This window comes from Bombina bombina, chromosome 5 (assembly GCF_027579735.1).
Source record: "Bombina bombina isolate aBomBom1 chromosome 5, aBomBom1.pri, whole genome shotgun sequence".
NCBI lineage: Eukaryota > Metazoa > Chordata > Amphibia > Anura > Bombinatoridae > Bombina > Bombina bombina.
In genome coordinates this window covers 884,791,604-884,814,135 of record NC_069503.1, presented here as the reverse complement: position 1 = coordinate 884,814,135, position 22,532 = coordinate 884,791,604, and the positions used below count along the sequence as shown (strand labels likewise).

Here is a 22,532-nt window from a genome sequence, read left to right as displayed (position 1 = left end):
TGATCTTTGATAAGGAACTTAAACAGGCCTTGTAGGCAGTTAGGAATATCCACATGGGAGACAAATTCAGGTATGCCCCTGATTCTCAAATTATTGCGGCGCCCTCTATTGTCTAGGTCTTCTATTTTTTACTTGTAAAGATTCCATCTGGGCTTGATGTACATTGGTTTGTGTAGTTACTTCATCGAATAAGGTGTTCATGGTCTCCTGTGTTTCCTCCACATACTCAATTCTCTGCCCCATTTAATTTATATTCCTTTTCATGTTAGCTAGATCCGTTGTAATGAGATCTTTGAGAGCGTCAAAGTCAGCTTTAGTAGGTAGGTTTGCTATATCAGCCTTGATCTGTGAAGCATACACTCCTGAGATAGCCATAACTGGTGTAGATGGGGCTTCTGAATTTGTGAGCCTTGGTTTAGTGATTCTCCTTTGCCTTGACTATTTGCAGTACAGTGAAAAAAGTTACTCACTGAGGTGGGTAGCTGGGTCTGACTTTTGGCTGCTCTGTCCCCTTTGTTCTTAGCTTTAGAAACGATGCCTGAGTTGTGAATAGGCCTAGACAAAGTATATAAAGATGAGGAGGGGTAAATCACTACTAATGCTGAAATGCGAGTCGTTAGACCCTATCTGTCTCTCGCCTCGACCCCCTTTTAGATAGATATTATGATAATCGTTATGATAATCGTTGATCTTCCCGCCAAGCTGTAGCAAAAGTACCAGAGTTTCCCTATATAGAGTTACATCATATATATACTATTAGTACAATGTCCTTTGAACATATTGTAAGTTGCAGCAGTCTAGTAACACTGTGTACTATAGCCTTGGAACCTGTAGAAATGGGCTGTGTCTCCCCATGAAGAGAGTGAGCTTGTCTCAGCTTGTACTATTCCTGCGTCTCTTGCTAGTCATGACGCCATTGCGGCCTAACTAGCAATTTTGTTTTTCTCCGCCATGAGAAGTGACCGCAAGCTGTCTGTGCATTCGTCACTATCGCTGTGCAGCGATCTCTAACATTACGGCAGTTATTGCTGGGGGCTTTTCTTATAACAGCTCTTACCCTGTATTGTGTCTCCAAAGCACTGGATCAGTTAGATTGCGCTGCAGCAGTTCGGTTTCCGCTCCTACGTCGGATCTTTCACTCTGCGCTACTCAGGCAGTGACAGCGACGTCCCCACATCAGATCCCCACTTAAAATCTGAAGTTATGGTCTGTATCTCTTGGGTATGGTTTGAAAGGAGCAGCCCTGGTGCCGGAGCTTCACATACAAGCGGCCATTCACCCGCATGGCCAGGCTCCGCCCCAGATAATCTGTTTGTATTTTTTTTTACAGGTAAAAGAACTGATTTCTTTGGGGCAATGCCCCGCAAAAGGCCCTTTTAAGGGCTATTGGTAGTTTAGTTTAGGCTAGGGTTTTTTATTTTTATATTGGGGGGTCTTTTTTATTTTGATAGGGCTATTAGATTAGGTGTAATTAGTTTAACCCCTTAACGACTGAGGACGAGCAGGGTACATCCTCAAAAAAAAAAAAGGCAGTTAACGCCTGAGGTCGTACCCTGCACGTCCTCGGTGTGGAAAGCAACTGGAAGCGATCCTGCTCGCTTCCAGCTGCTTTCCGGTTATTGCAGTGATGCCTCGATATGGAGGCATCCTGCAATAACCTTTGTAAGCCATCCGGTGCAGAGAGAGCCACTCTGTGGCCCTCTCTGCACCGGAGATCGGTGGCTCACTGCGTTGGTGGGTGGGAGCCGGACCGGGAAGCGGGTGGCGGCCATCGATGGCCCTGGTGATGTGGAGGAAGGTGGGATCGTGGGCGGGGATGGCCGGGGGCGCGCACGGATGCGCGCGCGTGCACGGGAGGGCGGGGGCGGGCACGTGCGGGCGCGTGCACGGGGAGGGAGTGGGTGGGAACCGCTACGCTACAGATAATGCATTAATAAAAAAATGTTAAAAAATGTCTAAAAAGTAAAAAAAAAAAAACGATCAGCAAGGTGGTGGGGGTTTGTCTGTGTGTGGGGGGGAAGCTACACTACAGAAAAAAACCAACTAAAAAAAAAAAAACACTTTTTTTTGCAAACTGGGTACTGGCAGTACCCAAGATGGCCCCCAATGAGGCAGAGGGGAGGGTTAGAGAGCGGTTTTGGGGGGGATCAGGGAGGTTGGGGGCTAAGGGGGGATCCTACACAGTAACATATGTAAATATTTTTTTAAAAAAACCCTTTTATTTTAGTACTGGCAGACTTTCTGCCAGTACTTAAGATGGCGGGGACAATTGTGGGGTGGGGGAGGGAAGGGAGCTGTTTGGGAGGGATCAGGGGGTGGGATGTGTCAGGTGGGAGGCTGATCTCTACACTAAAGCTAAAATTAACCCTGCAAGCTCCCTACAAACTCCCTAATTAACCCCTTCACTGCTAGCCATAATACACGTGTGAGGCGCAGCAGGATTTAGCGGCCTTCTAATTACCAGAAAGTAACGCCAAAGTCATATATGTCTGCTATTTCTGAACAAAGGGGATCCCAGACAAGTATTTACAACCATTTGTGCCATAATTGCACAAGCTGTTTGTAAATTATTTCAGTGAGAAACCGAAAATTGTGAAAAATTTAACTTTTTTTTTTCAATTTGATCGCATTTGGCGGTGAAATGGTGGCATGAAATACACCAAAATGTGCCTAGATCAATACTTGGGGTTGTCTACTACACTACACTAAAGCTAAAATTAACCCTACAAGCTCCCTAAAAGCTCCCTAATTAACCCCTTAACTGCTGGGCATAATACACTTGTGGTGCGCAGTGGCATTTAGCGGCCTTCTAATTACCAAAAAGCAACGCCAAAGCCATATATGTCTGCTATTTCTGAACAAAGGGGATCCCAGAGAAGAATTTACAACCATTTATGCCATAATTGCACAAGTTGTTTGTAAATAATTTCAGTGAGAAACCGAAAGTTTGTGAAACAATTTGTGAAAAAGTGAACGATTTTTTGTATTTGATCGCATTTGGCGGTGAAATGGTGGTATGAAATATACCAAAATTGGCCTAGATCAATACTTGATGTCTACTAAAAAAAAATATATACATGTCAAGGGATATTCAGGGATTCCTGAAAGATATTAGTGTTCTAATGTAACTAGCCTTAATTTTGGAAAAAAGTGGTTTGGAAATAGCAAAGTGCTACTTGTATTTATGGCCCTATAACTTGCAAAAAAAGCAAAGAACATGTAAACATTTGGTATTTCTAAACTCAGGACAAAATTTAGAAACTATTTAGCATGGGTGTTTTTTGGTGGTTGTAGATATGTAACAGATTTTGGGAGTCAAAGTTAGAAAAAGTGTGTTTTTTTTCCATTTTTCCTCATATTTTATAATTTTTTTATAGTAAATTATAAGATATGATAAAAATAATGGTATCTTTAGAAAGTCCATTTAGTGGCGAGAAAAACGGTATATAATATGTGTGGGTACAGTAAATGAGTAAGAAGAAAATTACAGCTAAACACAAACACAGCAAAAATGTAAAAATAGCCTTGCTCCCAAACGGACAGAAAATGGAAAAGTGCTGTGGTCATTAAGGGGTTAAATGTCTTGTAATTTGTTTTTTATTTTGTGTAATTTAGTGTTTTTTTTGTATTCTAGGTATTTGTATTTAATTTAGGTAATTTTTAAATTGTAGTGTAAGGTTAGGTGTTAGTGTAAGACAGGTTAGGTTTTATTTTACAGGTAAATTTGTATTTATTTTAGCTAGGTAGTTAATAACAATTTAGTAACTATTTTACCTAGTTAAAATGAATGCAAACTTGCCTTTAAAATAAAAATAAACCCTAAGCAAGCTACAATGTAACTATTAGTTATATTGTAGCTAGCTTAGGGTTTATTTTATACGTAAGTATTTAGTTTTAAATAGGAATTATTTAGTTATTAATAGTAGGTTTTCTTTAGATTTATTTTAATTATATTTAAGTTAGTGGGTGTTAAGGTTAGGGTTAGACTTAGGTTTAGGGGTTAATAACTTTAGTATAGTGGCAGCGATGTTGGGGGCAGCAGATTAGGGGTTAAATGTAGGTAGATGGCGGCGATGTTAGGGGCAGCAGATTAGGCGTTAATAATATTTAACAAATTTTTGTGATGCGGGAGTGCGGTGGTTTAGGGGTTAATATGTTTATTATAGTGGTGGCGATGTCCGGAGCGGCAGATTAGGGGTTAATAAGTATAATGCAGGTGTTGGCGATGTCGGGGGCGGCAGATTAGGGGTTAATAAGTATAAGATTAGGGGTGTTTAGACTCGGGGTTCATGTTAGGGTGTCAGGTGTAAACATACATTTTGTTTCCAATTAGGAATCAATGGGGCTGCGTTACTGAGCTTTACTCTGCTTTATTGCAGATGTTAGGCTTTTTTTCAACCGGCTCTCCCCATTAATGTCTATGGGGAAATTGTGCACGAGCACGTACAACTAGCTCACCACTGACTTAAGCAGCGCTCGTATTGGAGTGCGGTATGGAGCACAAGTTTGCTCTACGCTCACTTCTTGTCTTTTAACGCCAGGTTTAGGAAAACCTGTAATACCAGCGCTGTAGGTAAGTGAGCAGTGACAATAAAGTGCAAGTTAGCACCGTGCCCCTCTTGCCACAAAACTCGTAATCTAGCCGATAGATATGTAAAGGTATGACTGAATTTTGAGTGCATTTATTTTTAAAGGACTATATACAGAAAAAGTAACAGTATTATGTTTATATAGAGAGAATAATATTTTTGTATTAAAATTGTTCTCTCCTGTTTGTAGACTTTTTTTTCACCTTTCTTATCTGTATAGATTTGCTGAGAAGCCTTTTTTTCTCTGCAGCAGAACTGCTATTTTTAATTTTAGCTTAGTTTTGTGACTGGTTAGCCTAAGAGAAAACAAGGTCATGCTTATGTAGTAACTTATATTTTGATAGCAGATGAGAAATAAGTCTACCGATTTGGAAAATGGTTTTATCTTTAATTAGCACTGTGTGTTGACATTTTCCTTTATTTTATTTTAAAGTGTCACTTCTGAAAACAGTGCTCCCCCCATCTCCAAATAATGACATTTTATTTTTCTTTTCTCTATTTTTTAATTCAAAATAATTAAATACATTTGATGCATCACTCATCTTATTTCTGTTGTTGAAACTGTAAATTTTACAGTCATATCTTTTTGTGTACGGAAATTCTGAAACTATTTCTTACTCACTAAAAGGGACATCTCCTTTAACTGTATTGGTGGAGATGCTTCATGCTACTGGTGAACAGAAACATTCAAATTCGGAACTATAAGTCCTAGATTGCCCAGTAACACACAGCAGTAATTAAGCTTTTGAGAACACAGAGATGTGTAATTTTGGTAACCATTAATGCACACAACAGTAATCAAACTATTTGCCAATAATAGGCATGCTGCAATTTGTCATTAATTTTCAAAAACACATATACTAGTTACAGCTATTGCCTTTGACATCCTAGCCGCAGTATCAGTTTATGACAATGAAGGGGACAAATCGCTGAAGCACTTGATCCGCAGTTTTGTTGAGAAAGAAGAACATGGTCTCCAAAATATTACATTAATACATAGTAAAGTGCACAAAGGATATGTGTTTAGATGTTTCATTCCAGTGTATCCGAAGAACTACCGCCCAATCTCTTTGCTCCCCTTTGCGGCCAAAGTCATCGAGAAGTCCATCAACGCGCAACTTGTTGACTACATCGAAGCCAACCACACCCTGGACCCCTCCCAATCTGGTTTCAGGAGCAACCACAGCACCGTGACCGCCCTCCTCGCCGCCACAGACGACATCCTCGACCGAGGAGAGACCGCCTCCCTCATTCTCCTAGACCTCTCAGCAGCATTCAACACTGTCTCCACCTCACCCTCCGCATCCGACTACATGATGCCGGCATACGCGACAAAGCCCTGGAATGGATCACCTCCTTCCTCACCGGCAGAACCCAGAAAGTTAGACTCCCACCCTTCACGTCCAAGCCCACAGAAATCAGCTGCGGTGTACCCCAAGGCTCTTCACTGAGCCCCAGCCTATTCAACATCTACATGGCCCCTCTCGCCGACATCGCCCGACGACACAACCTCAACATTGTCTACTACGCCGACGACACCCAGTTAATCATCTAACTCACCAGTGACCCCACCACCGCCAAGAGAAACGTCCACAAAGGGCTGACAGCAGTCGCCACCTGGATGAGCTACAACTGCCTAAAGCTGAACACAGACAAGACCGAAGTCGTCCTCCTCGGTCCCACCACATCCGCTTGGAATAACTCCTGGTGACCCACAGCCCTCGGACACCCTACAACCCCCACGACCATGCACGAAATCTAGGCGTCATCCTGGACTCATGGCTCTCCATGGACCGGCAAATCAACGCCGTCTCTTCTGCATGCTTCCACACACTTCACCTGCTGCAAAAGATCTTCAAATGGATCCAAACCGAGACCAGGAAGACTGTCACTCATGCCCTCGTCAGCAGCCGACTGGACTATGGTAACGCACTCTACGCTGGCACCACCTTCAAGCTCCAAAAGAGACTACAGCGCATCCAGAACTCCTCGGCCAGACTAATCCTTGACATCCCTTGTCAATGCCAAATCACCAAACACCTGCGGGACCTGCACTGGCTCCCCATCAAGAAAAGAATAACCTTCAAGCTTTTCACCCACGCATTCAAGGCCCTCCACAACATCGGTCCCGAATACTTGAACCACCGTGTTACCTTCTACACCCCTGCCAGACAACTTTGATCGGCCGACCAAGCCCTCGCTGTCATCCCCCACATCAGAAAACCCACTGCGGGAGGCAGATCCTTCTCTCACCTGGCAGTCAAGACTTGGAACACCCTCCCGCTGCACCTCAGACAAGCTACCGCCCTTACTAAGTTCAGAAAGGATCTCAAGACCTGGCTCTTTGACTGAACTGCAACCCTCAGCGCCTTGAGACCTTTACGGGTGAATAGCCATGCTTTACAAGAACCCAATACATAGATAGATGTATTGTAGTCCTCAGACTTGTTCCACTGTGAGTTCCTCAAACAAAAAGGAAAAGTGTACAATCCTGAAATCCTTCTTAGGCAAAAGTTATGGTAGAAGTCTTGAAAGTATACTCACATAGACTAAGCTCAAAGTATAATTGCACTGGGAGACCACTCCAGGGTCAAATAGAAACCCACAGACAGTGCTAAGATTAAAATATACAATTATTAATAAAATTACAGCAAATCACTAGGTTTATCAGGACATAAGAACTGCACAAACAACAAGATTGACGCTGAGTACCTGGCATTTTTAGCTATCTGAACCAGCAGTCAGTGCAAAGTCCCACCCTCCTTGTGATGTTACGTCCAATCAGAATATCCAGTGTACGTTTCACTAATCTGTTTAGCTTTTTCAAGGATCTCCTTAAAGTGAAAGTCAGCCGTAGCATTTTTAAAACAGTAGGGTTGACTGTTGAAACAAATAAAGGGCACTTTCATTCATGAAGTATAAGATACTTCATGCAGAAAGTACCTTTTATTTGTTTCAACCGTTTGCCGTTCTTAGCTGCTACAGCAGCCCACGGCAAAAAAAATTTTTTTTTTGCTAAGAGGTGACGTTTTCACCTCTTAGCCAATAGCTGTGCGGTAAATCCGGTTTGGAGCCCATGGGAGCCGGATTTACCGCACGGCTAAAAATAGCCAAATAGCTGTGTGGTAAATCCGGCTCCCATGGGCTCCAAACTGGATTTACCGCACAGCTATTGGCTAAGAGGTGAAAACGTCACCTCTTAGCAAAAAAACTTTTGGCCCCCTGGGCTGCCGTAGCAGTTAAAACGGCGAACAGTTGAAACGAATAAAGGCACTTTCTGCATGAAGTATCTTATACTTTGTGAATGAAAGTACCCTTTATTTGTTTCAACAGTCAACTCTAGCGTTTCAAAAACGCTATGGTTGACTTTCACTTTAAGGAGATCCTTGAAAAAGCCAAAAAGATTAGTGAAACGTACATTTAATATTCTAATTGGACGTAACGTCACAAGGAGGGTGGAACTTTGCACTGACTGCTGGTTCAGACAGTTAAAAATTCCACGTGCTCAGCGTCAATCTTGTTGTTTGTGCAGTTCTTATGTCCTGATAACCCTAGTGATTTGTTGTCATTTTATTAATAAATGTATATTTTAATCTTAGCACTGTCTGTGGGTTTCTATTTGACCCTGGAGGGGTCTCCCAGTGCAATTTTACTTTGAGCTTGGTCTGTGAGTATACTTTCAAAACTTCTACCATACCTTTTGCCTAAGAAGGATTTCAGGATTGTACACTTTTCCTTTTTGTTTGAGGAACCCACAGTGGAACAAGTCTGAGGACTACAATACACCGGAATGAAACATCTAACCACATATCCTTTGTGCACTTTACTAAGTATTAATGTAACATTTTGGAGACCATGTTCTTCTTTCTCAAAAAAACTGGGGATCAAGGACTTCAGCGATTTATCCCCTTCATTGTCATAAACTGATACTGCGGCTAGGATGTCAAAGGCAATAGCTGTAACTAGTATATGTGTTTTTGAAAATTAATGACAAATTGCTGCATGCCTATTATTGGCAAATAGTTTGATTACTGTTGTGTGTATTAATGGTTACCAAAGTTACACATCTGTGTGTTATCAAAAGCTTAATTACTGCTGTGTGTTACTGGGCAATCTAGGACTTATAGTACCGAATTTGAATGTTTCTGTTCACCAGTAGCATGGAGCATCTCCACCAATACAGTTAAAGGAGATGTCCCTATTAGTCTCCGTCCCGTGAGGTGCGTAACCTACAGTCATCTCCTAATACACATGCAGCTTCCCGTAGCACTCCTAATCCTCCATCTGGAGGGGGCCTTTTACCGCCAGACTTTACTGAGCAGTTGCAAATGGCAGTGTCTGCGGCTTTTAGTACTTTATCACGCCCTGCTAAGCGCAAACAGAAGGTCAAATATTGCTATTTTTCCCAGGGGTCATTAACTAGTTTATTGGATTTATCTGTTACAAGATTATCCGATGATGTAGCCGCCTCTGATATTTAAGAGAGCGCTCTTTCTGGGTCGGAATCTGCTGCCTCTAAACCTCCAGTTTTGCGGAACCAGATTTTAGATTTAGGATTGAGCATTTACGCTTTCTGTTGAAGGAAGTTTTGGCTATGTTAGAGGTTCCAGAGTCCAAATTGCCAGAGGAACCTTTGATTCCTAAATTAGATAAGGTTTACCAGGACAGGGTTGTACCACAGACTTTCCCCGTTCCCGTAAAGATGGCGAACATTATTAAGAATGAATGGAAAAGGATTGGTTCTTCATTTTCCCCCTCTTTCCCGGTCCCGGACTCTTAATTGGAGTTGTGGGCTTCTATCCACAAGGTGGATGGTGCTATCTCCACGCTTGCTAAATGCACTACTATCCCGCTTGAGGATAGTTCGTTGTTTAAAGAGCCCATGGAGAAAGATGTTTCAACATACGTGATATTTATTTCAACCGGCAGCTGCTGTTGCTGCTGTTGCTGGAGCGGCTACCTACTGGTGCAACACCTTATCTGAGTTGATCGAGGTAGAGGGTCCCCTCTATGTGATCCAGGAAAGAATTAAAACCTTAAGGGTGGTTAATTATTTTATTTTTGATGCTAATATGCAAATTATTCACCTGAATGCTAAGGTTTCAGGTTTTTCTGTTCAAGCCCGTAGGGCACTCTGGCTGAAGTTCTGGTATGCAGACATGACTTCAAAGTCCAGACTTCTTTCCCTCCCCTTTAAGGGAAAGATTTAATTTGGTCCAGACCTGGACTCCATTATCTCCACGGGTGCCTTTTTACCGCAAGATAAGAAGAACAAGCCTAAGGGACAAGGTCCTAATTTTCGTTCCTTTTGTTCTGATAAATCCCAACGTCAGCAGATCCGGATCATGTAGGGGGCAGACTGTCGCTCTTTTCGGATGCTTGGTTTGGGGACATAAAAGACCCGTGGGTCCTGGAGGTCATCGCTCAGGTATTCAAGATAAGTTTCAAGTCTCATCCATCCAATGGCAGATTCCTCCTATCAAACCTGTCTTCCAGGCCAGCGTGGAGGGAGCGGGAGCATGCTGGCAGGTAACATAGGGCGTATAGTGCAGCTCCTATTGGATGCAACAGCTGCCTGTCAAACTGAAGCATAAGAATTTTAGATACGGAGGCAGTATAGAAACAGGGAACAGAGGCACATAAAAATGGGTATAACAATAGATATAGTGTGTGTGTAACAGAAAAACTAGCATCAATATGCATATATTTAAAAGTGCTTTCATACTATGTAAATTAACTTAAGTGAGTTTACCATCACTTTAAACCCAAAAAGGCGTATATATACGTCATGCTTTACTTTGCCCATCGTACTGTATAACGTTTATATATATATGAGCTGCAGTAAGCTTGAGCAGTCTCGGCTGTAAAGTTACAGCTGAGAACTGGAGTTCCTGATCTCCAGGCATTTGTCTACATATGCAACCGGTAGTATGTGTGGGAGGGTAGGTGGGAGCTGGGTGGGCGGAAGAGGGAGTGGGAGGGTCCCTATGCTACTGAATTTGTTTTGAGGGAGGGATGGGAAGCCACACTGAGGAAAAAGGGGATATGGAAGGGGGGGCATAATTTAATGATTGCAGGAAGGGGGAGGTAGGGGTCACCAATACACAACAGAAAAAATAAATTACAAAATAATTAAAATCTAATAATAAAAATAACTAAATTAGGTACAGGCAGACATCCTCTAGTACCTAAGATGGCCACTAGTAATCAGAGTGGGAGGGTTAAAGAGCTGTTTGGGGGGCATCAGAGTGGTGGTAGGGTTGAGGAGTGATCACTACACTGTGTGGACAATACTAATAAGAAAAAAACAACCTAAACTGCATACTGGCAGACTTTCTGCCAGTACTCAAGATGGTGGTGATCAGTGAGTAGTGAGGCAGATACTAGAGCTGTTTGAGTGGGATCAGGTGTGATCAGGGGGTGGGATTGTAATCTCTACTCTGCATCAAAAATTAACCTTACAAGCTAACTAATTGACACCTTTATTGCCTTGAATTTCACGCTAAGTGCGCAGCTGCAATTAGTGGCATTCTGATTGCCAAAAACATTGTCAAAGCCAATTAATATTTTCTATTTCTGAACGAAGGGGATCCCAGAGAAGCTTTTATAATAACCATTTATCATATGACTGCACTAGTAGTAAAAAATATCAGTAAGAAACTCAAATTTTGCGAAAAGTTAATATTTTTTCATATGTTCGTATCTGGCGGTCAAATAGTGGCATCAAATATAGCAAAATGCGCCTAGATCAATACCTTGGATTGTCTTTTATCTCAGTGCTTTTTAAATCTTGCACAACAGATAGACAGTGCTAGTTCATTTGTGCCATATCGATAACATTGTTTATGCAAGGACCAGCACTGATTGGGCAATCTGTATTGGTTTAGATACAGGTAATCCATAGAGGTAAAACGTATATTAACCCTTTCATAATGATCATAATGTCTACATCGGAATAAAGTTCTGATGTAGACAAATTGAAATCCCGCGATTGTGCACGTGATCGCGAGATTTCAATTATGGGATCGGGTCAGGGGGGCCTCACAATCACACTAGACACGCCCTCCAGACCGCGATCACATCCAGGAAGTGCCGTTGGCTTCAAGACAGCCAAATGGCTATGACGTTGTATTTCGTCCTAACAGCGCTAAAGCCCAGCGCCGTTTGGACGGAATAAAACGCTATAATGGCGGTAAAAGGTTAATATAACAGTGCTGGTTATATAAAACTGGGTATTGGGTAATAAAGGGATTATCTATCTTTTTATACAATAACAATTTTCAAGTAGACTGTCCCCTTAAGAGGATCAGTATTTGACAAGATATAACGTTTTTTGCAGACTGCATATGATCAGCAGAAAGCAAAGGCACAGGGAAAATATACAAGAGATGCTCAATAGTGTTATATCCTCAGCAAAGATGGATGCAACTTGGAGTTTAAAAGGATATATAGATAGTAATTGCTCTAGCAGCCCTAGCACTTTTTTTCTGTAAGCTTGCATATACAGCACCCTTATTCTCTCTGTACACACAGAACTTTCATTGTAGCTATACACATATAGGACCTAATTTAAGGCTAGATTACAAGTGGATCGCTTATTAATTGCACACCCGTAAACTGGCAAATTTGCCCATTTACTGTCTTGCGATAAATAATCACCCATTACAAGTGGTTGGTTATTGCAACTTGCGGTAGCAATTAGCGCTCTGAAAATTAACTAAATTAATTGGCCCAAAAATAAAGTATATTTTAGTATGTGTGTATATGTGTGTATATATGTATATATATATGTGTGTGTGTGTATGTATATATTTATATATATATATATATATATATATATATATATATATATATATATATATATATATATATATATATATATTAGAGCTGCAACAAATAATCGGCATAATCGATTATGAAAATAGTTGTCAACGAATCTCATAATCGATTAATCGGTTTGCAATTAGTTGGTCTGTGCACAACACCAGCTGCTTCACTCCAATGAACTCCTGCATATGGTATTGTGTTTTATGGTTATGTCCTTAGCCTAAAGGACGTCTACTTTTCACTTTTTCAGGACATTATACGTTTACAACTACCTCTGACTTATGTGCAACCCAGATATAATAGTCATCATTTGGATTGTTTATATTAAATCTGGTGATTTGGAACTATGCTTTTCAGGATATGGTGCCAAGCTTGTTGTTTACACCTTGCCCCTTGATTGATGGGAGTTATTTAAATTGATGTGCACTATTATCTGTTTCCACAATTATTAGCAGATTGCTTGCTATTGCTGATTATATGTACTGTATAAATAAACGTGTAAGGCTTTGTGCTGTTAATGATATACAGCCCTTAGCGCTTCTGATTTAGTTTTTTATTGCTTTTTTTATATTTTTAATAAATTGTGATATGTACCAGATTCAACCTCAATAATTCGTTATTTTTAGAGCGGACTAGATATTTCCCCTAACCTTATAGCTGGTTATTTACCATTGCATATAGATATTCAAGATATTTTTATGTTAGAATAAAGTCAAGGGTTACTTTATTAAGAGGTCCCTTGCCAAGGTAGAAAACACTTAGCATTGGTGAAGATAAATATCCCACTTTGGTGAAATTGGCAAAACCCTACTTATACACCTCAGCCTTTTCTCTGCTGCAGGAAATATAGCTGCAAACAGAGAACCAGCCTTAGCCAGAAGCATGTGGACATGTTGAGATTTTTGCATTTCAATGCAAAGTTTCTGAAAGAGTGAATAACAGAATGTTATTAACAGTGATAGTCTAACTCTTTCTAGTTCTACCTCTTTTCAAAGTTTGTGGTTTTGTTTTGTTTAATTATAAAACTGTGCTCTGCTGCTTAAAAATTGAAGAAACAGTTGTGTTAATGTAAAGTTTTAGTCTTAAGTTTATATTTGTAACACTCATTATGTGGACTTTATTTAAAACATAGAAAACTATTATTGATTCTCTTTTTATCCGATTAGTAGATTAATCGAAAAAATAATCGGCCTATTAATCGATTATATAAATAATCGTTAGTTGCAGCCCAAATAGACACATATTAAAGCACTAATATATATATATATATATATATATATATATATATATACACATACATATATATATATATAAATAAAAAATTTTAATTTGTTTGCTGCCCATCACTGCACAACTTACCCACTTCGCTGCGCTAGGTTTTCATGCCATGTCTGATGGCATGAGAACGAGGCTCCCACTGGAGCCTAAGAAAGCGTGCTCTATTAAGCGTAAAGCTTCCATGCAATGTGAACGCGAGAACGCGTTCGCATTGCGGGCCACTTTAAATACCACAGTACAATTGCATTCGCAAGCGTAGTATTGCGTGCACTGGTATTACAAGTTGAGTTAAAATATTGCACTCACAAAAGCGCAATTTTACACTCCACTCCTAATCTGGCCCTTAGCATTAAATGGACGAACAAGGTTTCCAGCACATGATGATCTTTTGCTGCCATCAGTTGTTGCAACTGCTTCAGGCTTCTTCATAGCATTTCCATTTTATTTACACATACCCCATCCTCATATTAAAAAAAAAAACCTTGGGAATTCAGTAGCAAAAAATAAATAAATAGATTTTAACAATCAAATGTTAAAAACATAAACCCTGCAATTAAACTCACCTCACCCCAACATAATTGAATTATAACATGACAGTATAATACGACATATTCTTCGGGGTTGATTTTTATTTACAGAATTTTGCTTCTAACGTTTTGATTGGAAATTTGTATGTGTATGTACAAAAAAATAATAATCCAATGACACATCCAGATTATGCTCAAAACAGATAGTAAGCATTAACTGATTTATATTTGTAACAACATTTCAGTCATAGCAAATATGAGACTATTTAAATCATTTTACAGTAAATATCAAAATATTTTAAATTAATTGATTACCTTTTTACTATAATCAAATATAAAATCTATGTCTTGTGCAAACTAAAAACATTGGGGCCTAGATTACGAGTGGAGCGATAAGGGGTTTAACCCAAAGAGTTGCGCTAGTCAGTCTTACCGCTGGTATTACAATCGGAATTTATGCTAGAATAATTACCGAAAAACAAAAGTTGCACAAAACACATTACTATTGTTGCAGCAGCACTCTCAATGGGACTGTATTTGTAATACACAATTAGGTGCTAGCAGTCACAATAATAATATAACTATAAACCATATTAAAGAAGGGCTTATTGAACTGTAAACAAAAAGCCACATTTGTATTTACTGTAAATATTTGACATTCCAATGTTCTGCACATAGCAGAATATATTCTATGTATTTCTAAATAAATATTTCTATATACAGGTGGCCCTAGGTTTACACCGGTTCAATTTGCACCGTTTCAGAATAACAACCATTTCTCCAACATTGGTGTGTCCGGTCCACGGCGTCATCCATAACTTGTGGGAATATTCTCTTCCCCAACAGGAAATGGCAAAGAGCACAGCAAAAGCTGTCCATATAGTCCCTCCTAGGCTCCGCCCACTCCAGTCATTCTCTTTGCCGCTGAACAAGCAGCATCTCCACGGAGATGGTGAAGAGTATGTGGTGTTTAGTTGTAGTTTTTTATTCTACTATCAAGAGTTTGTTATTTTAAAATAGTGCTGGTATGTACTATTTACTCTGAAACAGAAAAGGATGAAGAGTTCTGTTTGTGAGAGGAGTATGATTTTAGCAGCAGTAACTAAAATTGTTTGCTGTTTCCACATAGGACTGTTGAGATGAGATAACTTCAGTTGGGGGAAACAGTTGGCAGACTTTTCTGCTTAAGGTATGACTAGCCATATTTCTTACAAGACTGTGTAATGCTGGAAGGCTGTCATTTCCCCTCATGGGGACCGGTAAGCCATTTTCTTAGTCTCAAACAGAATAAAGGGCTTAATATGGGCTATAAAACTGGTAGACACTTTTATGGGCTAGATCGATTGCTTTATTTGGGCATTTTATACAGCTTGATGTTGAAATTCACACTTTATAAACTTTGGGGAACGTTTTTTTACGTCAGGCGCTGGTTTAGACACCTTCCCAGTCAGGAAGGGCCTTCTCTGTAGTAGGCAGAGCCTCATTTTTGCGCCATTACTGCGCAGTTACTTTCTCTTATTAAGTGTAGTCAGTCCACGGGTCATCCATTACTTATGGGATTATATCTCTTCCCCAACAGGAAGTTGCAAGAGGATCACCCAAGCAGATCTGCTATATAGCTCCTCCCCTCACATGTCATACCCAGTCATTCTCTTGCAAGCTAACTAAAGATAGGTTGTTGTGAGAGGGCTGTGGTGTTTTTAAACTTAGTTTATTTCTTCAATCAAAAGTTTGTTATTTTAAATGGCACCGGAGTGTGCTGTTTGTTCTCAGGCAGCATTAGAAGAAGAATCTGCCTGCGTTTTCTATGATCTTAGCAGACGTAACTAAGATCCACTGGCTGTTCTCGCACATTCTGAGGAGTGAGGTAACTTCAGAAGAGGGGAATAGCATGCAGGGCCCCCCTGCAAACGAGGTATGTGCAGTAAATTATTTTTCTAAGCAATGGAATTGACTGAGAAATTACTGCTGATACCAATGTTATGTAAGTACAGCCTTAAATGCAGTGGTAGCGACTGGTATTAGGCTGAGGAGTGTGTGTACACTGAAGTATTTTTCTAGGGAATGGAATTTGACTCAGAAAATACTGTTAATACTGAAGTAATGTGTGAGCCTTAAATCAGGCTTATTAATAACACTTCATAACTTTTAAAATGTATGTTCAAAACGTTTACTGGCATGTTAATCGTTTTTTGTGAGGTACTTGGTGATAAAACTTATTGGGGCATGATTTTTACCACATGGCTAACTTTTGTTTCTGCATAGAAACAGTTAACTGAGCTTCCCCACTGTGTAATATGAGTGGGAGGGGCCTATTTTAGCGCTTTTTTAAGCAGTAAAAATTCAGTCACAATCTTCCTACTTCATCCTCCATGATCCAGGACGTCTCTAGAGAGCTCAGGGGTCTTCAAAATTCATTTTGAGGGAGGTAATCAGTCACAGCAGACCTGTGACAGTGTGTTTGACTGTGATAAAAATGTTAATTATTAAATTGTTATCCGTTTTTGGGTATTAAGGGGTTAATCATCCATTTGCTGGTGGGTGCAATCCTTGCTAACTTAATACATTTACTGTGAAAATTTGGTTGCTATAACTTATTTGGTTCATTGTTATTTCAACTGTGACAGCTTTTTGTGCTTCTTAAAGGCACAGTAGCGTTTTTTATATTGCTTGTAAATTTATTTGAAAAGTATTTTCCAAGCTTGCTAGTCTCATTGCTAGTCTGTTTAAACATGTCTGACACAGATGAATCTGTTTGTTCACTATGTATGAAGGCCAATGTGGAGCCCCATAGAAAATTGTGTACTAAATGCATTGATGTAACTTTGAATAAAAGTCAGTCTTTACATGCAAAGAAATTATCACCAGACAACGAGGGGGAAGTTATGCCGACTAACTCTCCTCACGTGTCAGTACCTTCGCCTCCCGCTCAGGAGGTGCGTGATTTCTCCAACATAGGTGTGTCCGGTCCACGGCGTCATCCTTACTTGTGGGATATTCTCTTCCCCAACAGGAAATGGCAAAGAGCCCAGCAAAGCTGGTCACATGATCCCTCCTAGGCTCCGCCTACTCCAGTCATTCTCTTTGCCGTTGTACAGGCAACATCTCCACGGAGATGGCTTAGAGTTTTTTAGTGTTTAAGGGCTTCACAAGGGCTTATTAAGATTGTAGACTTTTCTGGGCTAAATCGATTCAGTTTTAAAACATATTTAGCCTTGAGGAATCATTTTATCTGGGTATATTGATATTATAATATCGGCAGGCACTGTATTAGACACCTTATTTCTCTGGGGCTTTCCCAAAGCATAAGCAGAGCCTCATTTTCGCGCCGGTGTGGCGCACTTGTTTTTGAGAGGCATGGCATGCAGTCGCATGTGAGAGGAGCTCTGATACTTAGAAAAGACTTTCTGAAGGCGTCATTTGGTATCGTATTCCCCTTTGGGTTTGGTTGGGTCTCAGCAAAGCAGATACCAGGGACTGTAAAGGGGTTAAAGTGTTAAAACGGCTCCGGTTCCGTTATTTTAAGGGTTAAAGCTTCCAAATTTGGTGTGCAATACTTTTAAGGCTTTAAGACACTGTGATGAAAATTTGGTGAATTTTGTACAATTCCTTCATGTTTTTTCGCAATTGCAGTAATAAAGTGTGTTCAGTTTAAAATTTAAAGTGACAGTAACGGTTTTATTTTAAAACGTTTTTTGTACTTTATTATCAAGTTTATGCCTGTTTAACATGTCTGAACTACCAGATAGACTGTGTTCTGAATGTGGGGAAGCCAGAATTCCTGTTCATTTAAATAAATGTGATTTATGTGATAATGACAATGATGCCCAAGATGATTCCTCAAGTGAGGGGAGTAAGCATGGTACTGCATCATTCCCTCCTTCGTCTACACGAGTCTTGCCCACTCAGGAGGCCCCTAGTACATCTAGCGCGCCAATACTCCTTACTATGCAACAATTAACGGCTGTAATGGATAATTCTGTCAAAAACATTTTAGCCAAAATGAACCCTTGTCAGCGTAAGCGTGGCTGCTCTGTTTTAGTTACTGAAGAGCATGACGACGCTGATATTAATATCTCTGAAGGGCCCCTAACCCAATCTGAGGGGGCCAGGGAGGTTTTGTCTGAGGGAGAAATTACTGATTCAGGGAACATTTCTCAACAGGCTGAACCTGATGTAATTGCATTTAAATTTAAGTTGGAACATCTCCGCATTCTGCTTAAGGAGGTATTATCCACTCTGGATGATTGTGAAAAGTTGGTCATCCCAGAGAAACTATGTAAAATGGACAAGTTCCTAGAGGTGCCGGAGCTCCCAGAAGCTTTTCCTATACCCAAGCGGGTGGCGGACATTGTTAATAAAGAATGGGAAAGGCCCGGTATTCCTTTCGTCCCTCCCCCCATATTTAAAAAATTGTTTCCTATGGTCGACCCCAGAAAGGACTTATGGCAGACAGTCCCCAAGGTCGAGGGAGCGGTTTCTACTTTAAACAAACGCACCACTATACCCATAGAGGATAGTTGTGCTTTCAAAGATCCTATGGATAAAAAATTAGAAGGTTTGCTTAAAAAGATGTTTGTTCAGCAGGGTTACCTTCTACAACCAATTTCATGCATTGTCCCTGTCACTACAGCCGCGTGTTTCTGGTTTGATGAGCTGATAAAGGCGCTCGATAGTGATTCTCCTCCTTATGAGGAGATTATGGACAGAATCAATGCTCTCAAATTGGCTAATTCTTTCACCCTAGACGCCACTTTGCAATTGGCTAGGTTAGCGGCTAAGAATTCTGGGTTTGCTATTGTGGCGCGCAGAGCGCTTTGGTTGAAATCTTGGTCGGCTGATGCGTCTTCCAAGAACAAGCTACTAAACATTCCTTTCAAGGGGAAAACACTGTTTGGCCCTGACTTGAAAGAGATTATCTCGGATATCACTGGGGGTAAGGGCCACGCCCTTCCTCAGGATCGGCCTTTCAAGGCGAAAAATAGACCTAATTTTCGTCCCTTTCGTAAAAACGGACCAGCCCAAAGTGCTACGTCCTCTAAGCAAGAGGGTAATACTTCTCAAGCCAAGCCAGCTTGGAGACCAATGCAAGGCTGGAACAAGGGAAAGCAGGCCAAGAAGCCTGCCACTGCTACCAAGACAGCATGAAATATTGGCCCCCGATCCGGGACCGGATCTGGTGGGGGGCAGACTCTCTCTCTTCGCTCAGGCTTGGGCAAGAGATGTTCTGGATCCTTGGGCGCTAGAAATAGTCTCCCAGGGTTATCTTCTGGAATTCAAGGGACTTCCCCCAAGGGGGAGGTTCCACAGGTCTCAGTTGTCTTCAGACCACATAAAAAGACAGGCGTTCTTACATTGTGTAGAAGACCTGTTAAAAATGGGAGTGATTCATCCTGTTCCACTAAGAGAACAAGGGATGGGGTTCTACTCCAATCTGTTCATAGTTCCCAAAAAAGAGGGAACGTTCAGACCAATCTTAGATCTCAAGATCTTAAACAAGTTTCTCAAGGTTCCATCTTTCAAGATGAAAACCATTCGAACTATTCTTCCTTCCATCCAGGAGGGTCAATTCATGACCACGGTGGATTTAAAGGATGCGTATCTACATATTCCTATCCACAAGGAACATCATCGGTTCCTAAGGTTTGCATTCCTGGACAAACATTACCAGTTCGTGGCGCTTCCTTTCGGATTAGCCACTGCTCCAAGGATTTTCACAAAGGTACTAGGGTCCCTTCTAGCGGTGCTAAGACCAAGGGGCATTGCAGTAGTACCTTACCTGGACGACATTCTGATTCAAGCGTCGTCCCTTCCTCAAGCAAAGGCTCACACGGACATTGTCCTGGCCTTTCTCAGATCTCACGGCTGGAAAGTGAACGTGGAAAAGAGTTCTCTATCCCCGTCAACAAGGGTTCCCTTCTTGGGAACAATTATAGACTCCTTAGAAATGAGGATCTTTCTAACAGAGGCCAGAAAAACAAAACTTCTAGACTCTTGTCGGATACTTCATTCCGTTCCTCTTCCTTCCATAGCTCAGTGCATGGAAGTGATCGGGTTGATGGTAGCGGCGATGGACATAGTTCCTTTTGCGCGCATTCATCTAAGACCATTACAACTGTGCATGCTCAGTCAGTGGAATGGGGACTATACAGACTTGTCTCCGAAGATACAAGTAAATCAGAGGACCAGAGACTCACTCCGTTGGTGGCTGTCCCTGGACAATCTGTCTCAAGGGATGACGTTCCGCAGACCAGAGTGGGTCATTGTCACGACCGACGCCAGTCTGATGGGCTGGGGCGCGGTCTGGGGATCCCTGAAAGCTCAGGGTCTTTGGTCTCGGGAAGAATCTCTTCTACCGATAAATATTCTGGAACTGAGAGCGATATTCAATGCTCTCAAGGCCTGGCCTCGGCTAGCGAGGACCAAGTTCATACGGTTTCAATCAGACAACATGACATCTGTTGCGTACATCAACCATCAGGGGGGAACAAGGAGTTCCCTAGCGATGGAAGAAGTGACCAAAATCATTCTATGGGCGGAGTCTCACTCCTGCCACCTGTCTGCTATCCACATCCCAGGAGTGGAAAATTGGGAAGCGGATTTTCTGAGTCGTCAGACATTGCATCCGGGGGAGTGGGAACTCCATCCGGAAATCTTTGCCCAAGTCACTCACCTGTGGGGCATTCCAGACATGGATCTGATGGCCTCTCGTCAGAACTTCAAAGTTCCTTGCTACGGGGCCAGATCCAGGGATCCCAAGGCGGCTCTAGTGGATGCACTAGTAGCACCTTGGACCTTCAAACTAGCTTATGTGTTCCCGCCATTTCCTCTCATCCCCAGGCTGGTAGCCAGGATCAATCAGGAGAGGGCGTCGGTGATCTTGATAGCTCCTGCGTGGCCACGCAGGACTTGGTATGCAGATCTGGTGAATATGTCATCGGCTCCACCTTGGAAGCTACCTTTGAGACGAGACCTTCTTGTTCAGGGTCCGTTCGAACATCCGAATCTGGTTTCACTCCAGCTGACTGCTTGGAGATTGAACGCTTGATTTTATCGAAGCGAGGATTCTCAGATTCTGTTATCAATACTCTTGTTCAGGCCAGAAAGCCTGTAACTAGAAAGATTTACCACAAAATTTGGAAAAAATATATCTGTTGGTGTGAATCTAAAGGATTCCCTTGGGACAAGGTTAAGATTCCTAGGATTCTATCCTTCCTTCAAGAAGGATTGGAAAAAGGATTATCTGCAAGTTCCCTGAAGGGACAGATTTCTGCCTTGTCGGTATTACTTCACAAAAAGCTGGCAGCTGTGCCAGATGTTCAAGCCTTTGTTCAGGCTCTGGTTAGAATCAAGCCTGTTTACAAACCTTTGACTCCTCCTTGGAGTCTCAATTTAGTTCTTTCAGTTCTTCAGGGGGTTCCGTTTGAACCCTTACATTCCGTTGATATTAAGTTATTATCTTGGAAAGTTTTGTTTTTAGTTGCGATTTCTTCTGCTAGAAGAGTCTCAGAATTATCTGCTCTGCAGTGTTCTCCTCCTTATCTGGTGTTCCATGCAGATAAGGTGGTTTTACGTACTAAACCTGGTTTTCTTCCAAAAGTTGTTTCTAACAAAAACATTAACCAGGAGATTATCGTACCTTCTCTGTGTCCAAAACCAGTTTCAAAGAAGGAACGTTTGTTGCACAATTTGGATGTTGTTCGCGCTCTAAAATTCTATTTAGATGCTACAAAGGATTTTAGACAAACATCTTCCTTGTTTGTTGTTTATTCAGGTAAAAGGAGAGGTCAAAAAGCAACTTCTACCTCTCTCTCTTTTTGGATTAAAAGCATCATCAGATTGGCTTACGAGACTGCCGGACGGCAGCCTCCCGAAAGAATCACGGCTCATTCCACTAGGGCTGTGGCTTCCACATGGGCCTTCAAGAACGAGGCTTCTGTTGATCAGATATGTAGGGCAGCGACTTGGTCTTCACTGCACACTTTTACCAAATTTTACAAGTTTGATACTTTTGCTTCTTCTGAGGCTATTTTTGGGAGAAAGGTTTTGCAAGCCGTGGTGCCTTCCATTTAGGTGACCTGATTTGCTCCCTCCCTTCATCCGTGTCCTAAAGCTTTGGTATTGGTTCCCACAAGTAAGGATGACGCCGTGGACCGGACACACCTATGTTGGAGAAAACAGAATTTATGTTTACCTGATAAATTTCTTTCTCCAACGGTGTGTCCGGTCCACGGCCCGCCCTGGTTTTTTAATCAGGTCTGATAATTTATTTTCTTTAACTACAGTCACCACGGTACCATATGGTTTCTCC

At 41.4% G+C, this 22,532-nt stretch overlaps 1 protein-coding gene across 1 annotated transcript in view; it reads left to right on the top strand.

Moving 5' to 3' along the window:
* Window positions 1–22,532, top strand: part of PCMTD1 (protein-L-isoaspartate (D-aspartate) O-methyltransferase domain containing 1) — a 293,038-nt gene that overhangs the window by 53,810 nt on the left and 216,696 nt on the right. The window lies entirely within an intron of this gene.